At 40.9% G+C, this 12402-nt stretch overlaps 1 protein-coding gene across 1 annotated transcript in view; it reads right to left on the bottom strand.

Annotated features, from left to right (window-relative positions):
- LOC138947226 (complement C1q-like protein 4) overlaps positions 1 to 12035 on the bottom strand; it is a 72254-nt gene extending 60219 nt beyond the window's left edge. Inside the window, exon 1 of the mRNA XM_070318665.1 lies at positions 11480 to 12035. The gene's annotated coding sequence lies outside the window, so the exon portion shown is untranslated. The remainder of the gene's footprint in view (positions 1 to 11479) is intronic.
- Positions 12036 to 12402: the final 367 nt, after the last annotated feature.

A 12402-nucleotide genomic window follows, 5' to 3' on the forward strand; every position in this document is an offset into this window, starting at 1 on the left:
CGTGGAAGTGCCTGGCGATTGCACTTTGACTTTGGCCTGCTTGTAAACGACCCAATGCAATTTGGCGGTCTTCTCTGCTCAATTGGGCCATCTTTCGTCGCTGAATTGTCGTCTGATTTCTTTGTGGCGAACAATCCGCTTTTATGGGTTTTGGAAGACATGGTGAGAGCTCAATATTCCCCGAGTTTCACGAGATTACACTGAAGCATGACGAGTGGTCATGCCAAATGAGCAATTTTGACATTGTAGCCACTGATAACGCATGCGTCACGTGCAGAGCTCACTTGTGGCAATGGACGAAAGGTCGACGACCAGATAAACATTTTCTGCAGTTTGGTGGATATCCTTGTAGCCATATAACTAAATTAACCAAATATTACAAGCTATGCGTTTCTTTTTTTGAACAGTATAGCATACAATTCTCAGCGGCTAACAGAAAACACAAGTGTTATTCCGATAACGTTCACAGTATTTGGAAGACTGATTCGATCGACTCTGTCATACGTAGCAGACTTCACTGAAATACGACTGCATCAGTTCAGTAAATGAATGGTTTCCGAATTATTATTTCAAGGCAAGAACAATCGTAATCGAAAACGTGTAGGGTTCAGAACGTTCTTACCATTTAATTATAAGACTTATTACCAGCCTACCTGGCTCATTCGTGCAGACTCGGTGACAGTGCAGACTGCAGTGCTTCGATTGTTCTTGCCTAGCAGACGACATATTAAACCCCGCTCAGCAAATTAACATGTTGGGCAAATGTGAACGAAAAAACGATGGGGATATAATACGTGTATGGTTCAGAGCATTCTTACCGTTCATATTTAGTATCAGACTCCCCGATGAGTGAAGATACAACACGAGAAATATGCCACATTTATTTTGAAAATGTGCGAACCGTCGAGTCCTTCGTGGGGTAGTCAATTCAAGGGGAGTCACTCCGCACAGTCAATCCATCGAAGCTCGACTGAAGGTTTCGAATTGCAAATAATGAAGAGCACAGTCCTTTCTCCGAGTTCAAATGAGGTATCTCTGAAAGATCATCACTGTTCAGCTTAACGCTACACTGGAATTTACCAACAGAAATCAAAATGCGTGAGACGAAAGCACGACACACTTGAGACACCGGCCCACACAAAAGTAGATCTTACTGTACACGACCTGACCACACAGTTATGCCTATTCAAATGCGCGTAGCAAAATGTGCGTTTGGAATCTTCTTTTTTCTATGGCGGTACTGACAATATCGTTATTGAAACAATCCCAGTGCACTAAGGGATTTATAGAGCAAATCTCGAAAATAATTATTGAACTCAGCGCTATGCGCTTCGTTCAATAATGAATTTTCTCGATTTGCTCTATAAATCCCTTAGTGCACTGGGATGTCTCAATAACTTAAATAATAATAATAATAATAAATCAGCATTTATATAGCGCAACATCATAACTTTACAATTATGCTCTTTGCGCTTGACACATTTAAAACTAAAACACAGTTATACAAGCATTTACATCTACATTCATAGTCAGCAACGCTTAATTAAAAGCATACACCATCAAACATACATTACTAAAGATTCTTCCACTAACTAAGTAATTAAAACATGAATAAAATAGGTAGTGAAAACAAGGAAATACCAGCTGAATACCCTTAATCAAACAGAACATGTTATCACAATACTGAAAACAGCCCTAGATGTTTATATACATTATCACATTATCACTAAAACAACAAATACACTACATGTAGCCTACTGATGGACTGAGAAAACAAAATAAGGGGTTGTATTTTTTAAAGAGGTGCGTTTTAAGTGCTCGTTTGAATGCTTGGGGTGACTGAGAGTGGCGGATGTGAAAGGGGAGAGAATTCCATTGTGTGGGTGCGCAGAAAGTAAAAGTGCGTTGTCCGTATGTTTTGGTTTTGGTGTGTGGAATGGTGAGGATGCGACAGTCAGAAGAGGCACGGAGTTGTCTTGCTGGAGAATAGACGGTGAGTAGTTCAGAGAAGTAAGCAGGAGACGAGCCAGAAAAGAAGTTAAAGCAGAGGGTGGACAGTTTGTAGTCAATGCGGGCTTGAATAGGTAACCAGTGCAATGTGAAGAAGTGGTGTTGCGTGATCTCGTTTCGTGCTTTCAGAATGAGGCGTGCTGCCGAGTTTTGGACTTTTTGTAGTTTATGCAGGAGGTACAGAGGACAGCCAGAGAGAAGAGAGTTGCAGTAGTCAAGTTTAGAAAGAACAAAGGCACAGACAAGAGTGTTAGTTGTTTGAGAGGAGAGTGTGTGGCGAATGGTGCTGATCTTACGAAGCTCAAAATAAGCTGGTCTACAGACTAAAGATATATGTTTGTCAAGGGTCATGTCAGATGAAAGGGTGAATCCAAGGTTTCTAGCTGATGGTGAGAAAAGAATGTCGGTGTTGCCTATTTGAACACAAACAGGTTGGGGTGAGGGAAATGTAGTGTTCTTCTTTTTGCACAGTAAGACTTCAGTCTTATCATCATTCAGCTTAAGTTTGTTATCGACCATCCAAGATTTAACATCAGTGATGCATGTCTGAATGGTCTGGATGGCGAAACGTGTCTCTGCAGGGGAACTGGGTTTATACAGCTGGGTGTCATCAGCAAAAGACTGATTTAAAACAGAATGGTTTTGAATCAGTGTGGAGAGGGGCTTAGTGTACATGATGAAAAGGATGGGACCGAGTACTGAACCTTGAGGAACGCCGAAAGAAAGTGGGGTTGGAGCAGACATCTGTCACTCAAAATTTCGGGAGTTGTCGCGTACTTCCCCCATAAGCATACGGGCCCAGAACAGGTTAACGCACAAAAACGTTATGCTCCCATGTATTAATGCAAACGGTCTTGGTAGTTTGTTTCAGTCGGACACTGTCATAGTAATGGAAGAGTTTGCTCCCCTGAAATAATTTCTTACAATTCTGCGTTGGAGCCTTTTATTAGCATGCGGAGAACTCATGCCTGTTTCTGTTAGCACAGAAAAACACACAACAATGTTTTGTTTGCACAATGAAGTGTCCCAGACATTGTTTTAATCTGATATTGCTATTTTTGATTAGTTCACTTTAATGGATATCTTGGGAAGCCTTTGTTGTCAGGAATTAAACACAGTTAGTCACAAAAACTGCTAGGCTAAGGTATGCAAAGTTAAGTTATATACTTAAACAATTTCTGTCAGTTCCCGTTCGGGAGCTTTAAAAGTGAATGGTGAAAGAATATACGGAGTAAGAGAGGTTGACGGTCGTATCCCTTAAAGTGCAGGGATTCATGCAAACCGCCTTCCAATTATAGAGACTCTCTGTCTATATTTCTCTCTCCGTATGTTTCTCTGTCTCACTCTCTCTAAAAACAAATTGTTTTAAAAGGCTCTCTTTTAAAACAGCGGCTAATACGTTTTTTTTAATAAAACTTGAATTGATTTGAATGATGTTTATGATTGATACTCTAGCTGTTTGGTTATTGTTCGGCACTTTTTTCACACTCTCTCTTTTGGTATTTTCATTATTATTGTTATAATAGCTCAGTTGGTAGAGCATTGTGATCGAAAGGTCGCAGGTTCGAATTCGGGCCGGGACGGACACGGGTCAACTTTATGTGCAGACCCAGAGACGGAAGCCATGTCCCACCCCCGTGTCATCACAATGGCACGTAAAAGACCTCGGTCATTCTGCCATAAGTGCAGGTGGCTGAATACACCTAAACACGCAGACACCTGGGTAGCGCGACTCCGTTGCTGCTAGCTTTCCACTGGGAGGAAGCGACCCGAATTTCCCAGCGATGGGACAATAAAGTGATGAAATGAAAAGAAAGAGAAGGAAAAACTTGTTTTTATTATTATAATTGTATTATTTGATTTCATATATAGCTTGTTTATTGTTTGTTTGTTTGTTTGTTAGTCGTATGTGCGATTGCGGGTTTTTTTCTTCTTTTGTTCTTCTTCGTTACCTTTCTCCTTCATTGTGGTCTTTCTAATTTTCTCAGCATTAATTGTGTTTCCATTTTATATTCTGGTTGCAGTTAGCATTTTCTATATATCAATTCGTTACATTTGTATGCTTCTTTAGTGAATATTATATGTTTAGTATTTGTTTAAGGACGGGTTGTTAGACAAGAATATAAATCATTGTAAAATTAAAAATTTTTTTTTTTTTTTTAAAAACGGGTTATAATACAAAAAGAATATCGTTGTAATGCTTCACCTGTAAAGAAAAACGAACTCTGATTACCCCACTTTCCTATTGTTATTTACAACCAGAAGAGGAAATTCGACAAAGAAAACAAAAGAATGATTTATTGTGGAATGTTGCAAATGAATGTATCGTTTTACGTAGTGACATTAAATTAACGATTGTATCATCATTATCATCATCATCATCATCATCATCGTCATCATCATCATCATCATCATCATCGTCGTCGTCGTCATCATCATCACCATCGTCATCATCATCGTCGTCATCATCGTCGTCGTCGTCATCATCATCATCATAATCGTCGTAGTCGTCGTCATCATCATCATCATCATCATCATCATCATCATCATCATCATCATCATCATCATCATCATCATCATCATCATCATCATCATCATCAAATGAGTGAATCAATCAATCAACCAGTCAACCGATTAATCTGTTCTTAACATTGGAGGTCATCCTGGAAGTAGCAAATCCAAGAACCGAAGGTAAGTGTTCATCTTGTCATCATTATTTATTGTTTGTTGTGTATCTTGTTCGTCCACTAACAAAATCAAAAGATGGAGTTTTTGGGGAATGTTTCGTCTTTTCGATGATCCAGCGTTCCATAAACTCACCATTCTTGTTTTTTTTTGGTTTTTTTCATTCTCAATTCTAAATCAATAAATATCTTATGAAATACATATAACAGGGAGTTTACACACACAAAAATTAAAAGCACTGATGTAAAAATACCGACAATAACAGTAGTGTGAATATTCACAATCAGTCGCAAAATACAGACACTTATCCATTAGACTCTACACCATTAAGGCTAAGAAACAAACAAAATATGTTTACAGATAAAAAGAGGAAATTAACACATGAATTCATTTTTGTGATTGAATCGGGAATATGACGCCCTCTCAAATCTTTATAGACAAAATCCGGAAATAATTCTGTCTGATTATTTATTTAGTTGTGGAAGAGTTGATATTCCTTAGAAACATCGAGGCAATCTTCAAACTATGGACAATGCTGTGAAATAACTCTGTCGAATGTTCATGGGTTTTGGGAGATTTACTTGTCCTTGCTTTTCTTTGCGTTTCCTTGGCAACACTGAGGCAGTCTACACGTGACACTGTTGGCCAATCACTCGCAAGCGGTAAGTCTAGACACGTGGTAGTTCGATCTGAACACTGAGGGACGCGATCACCGTCATCGGCAATGCCAATAGTCAGCCCCGGTGTGCGTATTTTCAAGGGAAAGGAGCGTCATATTGAGAAAACAGTGCAAAAAGCACTGATCGGAACTAATTCTCACTGAGATGTCAGTCGTTGGCCATTCTGATAATCATCGCTCCACGGCTATCGCCAGTTTCTCTCTGACAGCATGCTAAATTATTGCGCGAATCTATGAAAACAAGAATACAGAGTTATCTCCCATATGTTTTTCGCGAGCACTGATCTAAATTTGAGATCAGTGTTCGCGAGACGAAAATGATTGCAGATTGGCCGACTTCGAAAGTGATCTCCGTTCTGTTCTTCACAGTTATGATAAAGACATCGTTCTAAGGTCAAAACAAGTCGAAATTTTGAGACTGCTGTCGGAAGGAGACCGTGATATATGGTTGCATCACTCTCAACTGGTTACAGAAAAAATCGTCTGCACCGACGCGCACCGAAGCCAAAGTTGATTATCAAGTGACACTTTAGAGTTGTTTGCACAGTATATACATCCGCGAAAGATAGCTCGCTGGAAACTGTCTTACATCAATTCCTTTGTAATTTAAAAATTACACAACACCATGAAAAATCATTATCGACGATCGCGAATCTGCTTATATCCATAACACATTACGAAAAGATGTAAAAAATCGATTTCCTCTCAAGAGAAGGAAAACCAAGGCATCCTGTCAGGGATAGAACGAGACCCGAAGGGAAGTAACTCATTTTTTACCTGAGTTTAGGATGAGTCGTTGGCATGATTTCTCTGGCACAGATCACCGACCACGTGCGGAGACAAAGCCGTACGCTAGTGATTGGCAAACAATGGCACATGTAGCTTGCCTCGGTTTGCCAAGGAAAAGTAAGGACATGTAACTCTCCCACAACCCATGAACACTTCACAGAGTTATTTCAGAGCATCGTCTATGGATACAAACCTGCCATTGCTACGCTATACGCCGGGCTTTGAATTCCCCGAAGTTTCAAATGGAAATCTATCAATGGATAGTTGAACAAAACGAAAACCCGTTCTTTATCTTCGTGTGTTCACAACTTCTTAACATTAAATAAACTGTGCGCGTTTACAATGAATATTTTACAAGGGATGGTACAACCTAGGCATATCAAAGGTATAATATCTAACAAGAAAACTGTCTCCGAAGTCCGGACTCCTGACAAGGAGAGATGGGCAAAGCAAAACGCTCGCTGATTAAAATTTTTCATTTTATTTTTGGGGGGCATAGTTTCGGAGTAGTTTTGGGCAAATCATTGCAGGTGCTTCTAAATTACAGTACAGCGAAAGTCCTTTGAACCCTTTAAGGTCTAAGTCGTCAAAAACCTTTTCAAAATGGGGCCTTCTGTATACTATCTTTAACTATGAGATGCGAAAGTGAAGAAAAAGCAATCCCAGATCTGCATTGCAAACACGGACGACACGTGCTCAGTCACACACCGATACAGAATAGAATGGAGTCTACTGATTGACCAATCAGACTTTTCAACACTAACAAGTCGTGGAATCTTGACGACTTTGTTTCGTGGAGAAGAAGAACTACTGTCAAGGGAAAATACTCAAGAGGTCAGACTTTTCCACACACAAAAATGTTACCATTTTTCAGCACACACAAATTGTCTAAATGTTCCAGCAGTATACATCAATGGTAAAATGTTCACAGAAACGAAGATTTGTTGAAATTTTCTTTCGAGAGGAAACAACTTGTATCGAAAAAATATGTTCTTAAATTTTCCTCATTTTTTTCTGCAGAAGCTTTGTTTAGTAAAATGGATTTTCATGAACCACCAATGTGTATAGGAATTACTTGACGTCCAGCTTATATTGTCCTGTATAGTGAACTAAAAAGGCCGCTGTGTCTTGACGTAGTACGAGGGTCAAATTTCAAGTCATAATAACTTTTTAGATAACAAATTTCAATATCTTTTATTTCAAAGAAAATTTCCTTCCTTCCAAACGAACGTGTAAACTATCACAGTTCTTTGACGTGTATCATTAATTTACAGTCTTCATGCGTTCTGTGCAGAGTGGGATGTGTGTGTGTGTGTGTGTGTGTGTGTGTGTGTGTGTGTGTGTGTGTGTGTGTGTGTGGGTGTGTGTGTGTGTATGTGTGTGTGTGTGTGTGTGTATATGTGTGTGTGTGTTTTTGTGTGTGAATGTATTGTTTTGTCAATAACAAACGTTCCAACAGCCTACCTTTCTTGTTTTTTGATTCTGAAGTTTGGAACGTTGGCAGTCTCTTTGTTTTTGGAATTGCTCATCTTGCCTGACTGCAACCCTCTTGTTTGTTTTGTTCTTCTGTATGCGTATACATCATGCCATCTTCATCCGTTTGCTCCAAGCTTCAATCAGCCAGATAAGTTTTCGTTATTGTTTGTCTGTGCACTTAAAAGACCGTTGGGTCGATATATTTGTGAATGTATTGTTTTGTCAATAACAAACGTTCCAACAACCTACCTTTCCTGTTTTTGGCTCACGAAGTGTAGCCTATGCGATCGTAACTTTGTCTGTCTGTGCGTGCGTGCGTATGTGCGTATGTGCGTATGTGCGTGCGTGCGTGTGTATGTCTGTGGTAGAAACTTTAACATTTCGTCATTTGAAGACGTCACATTATGGCGAAAGAGGGTTAGACGTCACGCGAAGGAATGTCTCGGTCATTGTTATTTTGAGCGGGCCGAGACTATTTGGCAGTCGTGTCTGTAAGTAGGCTACATGCAGACAGACAGATCTAGATCTAGTGTCTCTCTTTCTTGCACAGTGTCACCAATGCTTACTGTGTGTGTGTGTGTGTATGTGTGACGGAGTGATTGAGTTTGTGTTACTGTTTGTCGATTTCTTACGTGAGCCTTGAAGGCTTCGCCTCTTGTTTTTATTCTGTTTGTTTGTTTGTTTGTTTGTTCATTTGTTCGTTTGTTTGTTGTTTTGGCATCAGTTTTTATGGCGAAACTAAAATCACAGTCCTTCCTTTGACAGCATTTCGGCTCATCGTCTCAGATCGTGTGGACTGGGTGGCCGAGTGGTAACGCACTTGCGCTCGGAAGCGAGAGGTTGCGAGTTCGACCCTGGGTCAGGGCGTTAGCAATTTTCTCCCCCCTTTCCTAACCTAGGTGGTGGGTTCAAGTGCTAGTCTTTCGGATGAGACGAAAAACCGAGGTCCCTTCGTGTACACTACATTGGGGTGTGCACGTTAAAGATCCCACGATTGACAAAATTGTATAGGCATAGATAAAAATGTCCACCAAAATACCCGTGTGACTTGGAATAATAGGCCGTGAAAATTAGGATATGCGCCGAAATGCCTGCGATCTGCTGGCCGATGTGAATGCGTGATGTATTGTGTAAAAAAAGTCCATCTCACACCGCATAAATGAATCCCTGCGCCTTGAATATGTGCGCGATATAAATTGCATAAAAATAAAAATAAAAATAAAAAATAAATCCCTGCGCTCAGAACTGTACCCACGGAATACGCGCAATATAAGCCTCATATTGATTGGTTGATTCAGATCTGGCCACGCTTTCACTGACATAGGGTACAGGTTGTTCATTTTTGGTGTAAAACCCAGTGGAGCTAGAGAAAGTCTTATGCCATGTAAAACCCAGTGGAGCTAGAGAAGGTCTTATGCCATGTAAAACCCAGTGGAGCTAGGGAAGGTCTTATGCCATGTAAAACCCAGTGGAGCTAGGGAAGGTCTTATGCCATGTAAAACCCAGTGGAGCTGGGGAAGGTCTTATGCCATGTAAAACCCAGTGGAGCTAGGGAAGGTCTTATGCCATGTAAAACCCAGTGGAGCTGGGGAAGGTCTTATGCCATGTAAAACCCAGTGAAGCTAGGGAAGGTCTTATGCCATGTAAAACCCAGTGGAGCTGGGGAAGGTCTTATGCCATGTAAAACCCAGTGGAGCTAGGGAAGGTCTTATGCCATGTAAAACCCAGTGGAGCTGGGGAAGGTCTTATGCCATGTAAAACCCAGTGAAGCTAGGGAAGGTCTTATGCCATGTAAAACCCAGTGGAGCTGGGGAAGGTCTTATGCCATGTTAAAGTTGGGCCCGATCTGAGACGATAAGCCGAGTAGCTTTCACGGGAAGGATTCTGCCGTTAATTCCGCAACGTGTTCCGACTTTACAAAGAAATCGGGCAGGTGACCGGCACGGTTGGCCTAGTGGTATGGCGTCCGCCCCGTGATCGGGAGGTCGTGGGTTCGAACCCCGGCCGGGTCATACCTAAGACTTTAAAATTGGCAATCTAGTGGCTGCTCCGCCTGGCGTCTGGCATTATGGGGTTAGTGCTAGGACTGGTTGGTCCGGTGTCAGAATAATGTGACTGGGTGAGACATGAAGCCTGTGCTGCGACTTCTGTCTTGTGTGTGGCGCACGTTATATGTCAAAGCAGCACCGCCCTGATATGGCCCTTCGTGGTCGGCTGGGCGTTAAGCAAACAAACAAACAAACAAACAAACAAACAAATCAGGCAGGCTGTAGATTGTGACAATGTGTCTTCGTGGAACATCGCTAAACCTGGATGCCATTGGGTGGCGATTTACAAGATGGGAAAGTCGGTACGGTACGTATGCTTCTGTTTTCATTTGATGTTGCGTTTATCAGTTCCTCCACATTTCGTCAAAACAACACTATAATACTGCTAAATCTTTCGATCTTATTAGAAAAAGATGTTATTGTAAACGGAGGTCACATTCCACCTGCTTTCTGCGTCGTACCTTTCCTCTCATCTTTCTTATTCAATTTAAAAAAAAAGAAAAAAGAAAAACAGGATTCAGACAACAAGATCAAAGAATTAACGATGCTGCTGGTATTTTCTTCTTTCTTTCTTTTTTATTTTTTATTTAATTTTTTTTGTGTGGTTTTTTTGTGTTGTTTTGTGCTTTTGTTTTGTTTGTATTTTGTGTGTTTGCTTGTTTTCGTGTGTGTGTGTGTGTGTGTGTGTGTCTGTGTGTGTGTGTCTGTGTCTGTGTGTCTGTGTCTGTGTGTCTGTGTCTGTGTGTGTGTCTGTGTGTGTCTGTGTGTGTGTGTGTGTGTGTGTGTGCGCGTGTGTGTGCGTTGGTGTGTTCTCTTTGCAAATAAATCCAATGACGTAAATAATAATGTCAACGACTTGCAAAATCAAACCTTCAATCCACATATATACTTGCTTTTACAGCATTTCGCATACGAAACAGTTAAAGAATTACAAACAAAGAATAAAGAAATACCAAAACGTAAACATTGACGTTGTTACTAGCAATCCTGCTTGCCATTTTGTTTTTTTGTTTGTTCAGTGGGTGTTTTTTTCATGACTAAATCGAATCACAAAACTGAAATTTGAAGGCGAATGATTGATTAAAACAACACAAACAGGTAGCGACAAACATTGATTTGCACCCACTATCTAAGGGGGCTAAACACAGACAATCTTTTCCAGAAAAAAAGTATACTTTTTTCTTTGGCTTTTTACTAAATGTCACAATGAACAGTATTCGATTTCTGTACTTTTCGTGGTTAATGTAAGGCCTCCTTACTTTTGCTCTACTTTGTTAAGTTTTAGTTGTGCGTTTTCTCTATTGTTTTTATTTGTTTGTTTGTTTGTTTTTAGTGTACTTTTTTAGTCGGTGCGTGAGAAGGAACAAGGATAGGAAAACCTGCGAGACATACACATACTTATGTAATTTAAATGATAAATACAATATAATGAACAGATTCACATGATTCCAATCAAAGTCAACGCAAAACGCTTTGCAATCACAGCGAAAGTATTCAGTACCGTAAGTTTTAAGTGAGTATATGTTATTTTCTGCCTTCTGTTTGTCCTTCTGTTTGTCTGTCTGTCTGTCTGTCTGTCTGTCTGTGCGTGTGTCTGTCTGTCTGACTGACTCTCTCTCTGCCTCTCCCTCCCTCTCTCTCTCTCTCTCTCTCTCTCTCTCTCTCTCTCTCTCTCACACACACACACACACATACACACACACGCATGCACACACACACACACACACACACACACACACACACACCATTTTCAAGAAAACAAAGATGAAGAAAAACATTTCAATTCGCTTACTTGATTTCTGCAGCTTTTCAACGAGGCTGAAGAGTTTCTTGCCGACCCTTTTCTCCAAACAAAGTCGATTCAGAGGGAGATCAAAATGAAAAGAAAACAGTCACAACACAAAGTCTGCCTTCTGTTCGTTTCTTCGAGAGTGGGGGGCAAAAACTCAATCCGCTAAATCAAAAAGAATGGTTGACCCGTCAAATTCCGTCAGGCTGAAAAGTTCACTCTCACGAGATTTGAAATTGAAACCTGCCAGATCAAGAATTCTTACAAGTTCACTTTGAATGTGACACTACAAAGTTACTTTCGACGCCAAGCAAACTCCAGACACAATGTTTAAAAAAATTGGAATTTCCAATCTTTTCTCTCTCTTTTTTCTAAAGTGTCACCGTGTCTATTGGGTTGATCATCACCAATCGTCTCTCGATCTCGTGTGACCCTCGCAAAAATCGCTCGGTTCTTTTGAAATACAGAGTGAGAGCTAGTGAGAGAAAAAGTCTGCGAGTGCTAGACTGGTCTCGCTTGCTCCTGTTGGTGGCAGCGTGGTGCCGTCAGTTTCGTCTGTCTCGGCGCTATCGGAACGCCGCTGTTGCTGTTGCTGCCACTGTCACCGCTACTCGTCGCGACGAAAACCACGTGCGTCGCCTTGAGAGTAAGAGACAGACAGAGAGAGAGAGAGAGAGAGTGTGTGTGTGTGTGTGTGTAGAGAGAGAGAGAGAGAGAGACAGAGAGAGTGTGTGTGTGTGTGTGTGTGTGTGTGTGCTTGTGTGTGTGTGTGTTGTGTGTGTGTGTGTGTGTGTTGTGTATGTGTGTGTGTGTGTGTTTGGCGGCCCGTATAGGTTTAGACTCTGGTTTCAGTGGTTGCAGGAAGAGGATAAGAGAGTAAGGAGAAATAGGGAGGAGAAGAGGAGGGGGGGGGGGTGAGAGCATAT

The sequence above is a fragment of the Littorina saxatilis genome, linkage group LG14 (assembly GCF_037325665.1).
Source record: "Littorina saxatilis isolate snail1 linkage group LG14, US_GU_Lsax_2.0, whole genome shotgun sequence".
NCBI lineage: Eukaryota > Metazoa > Mollusca > Gastropoda > Littorinimorpha > Littorinidae > Littorina > Littorina saxatilis.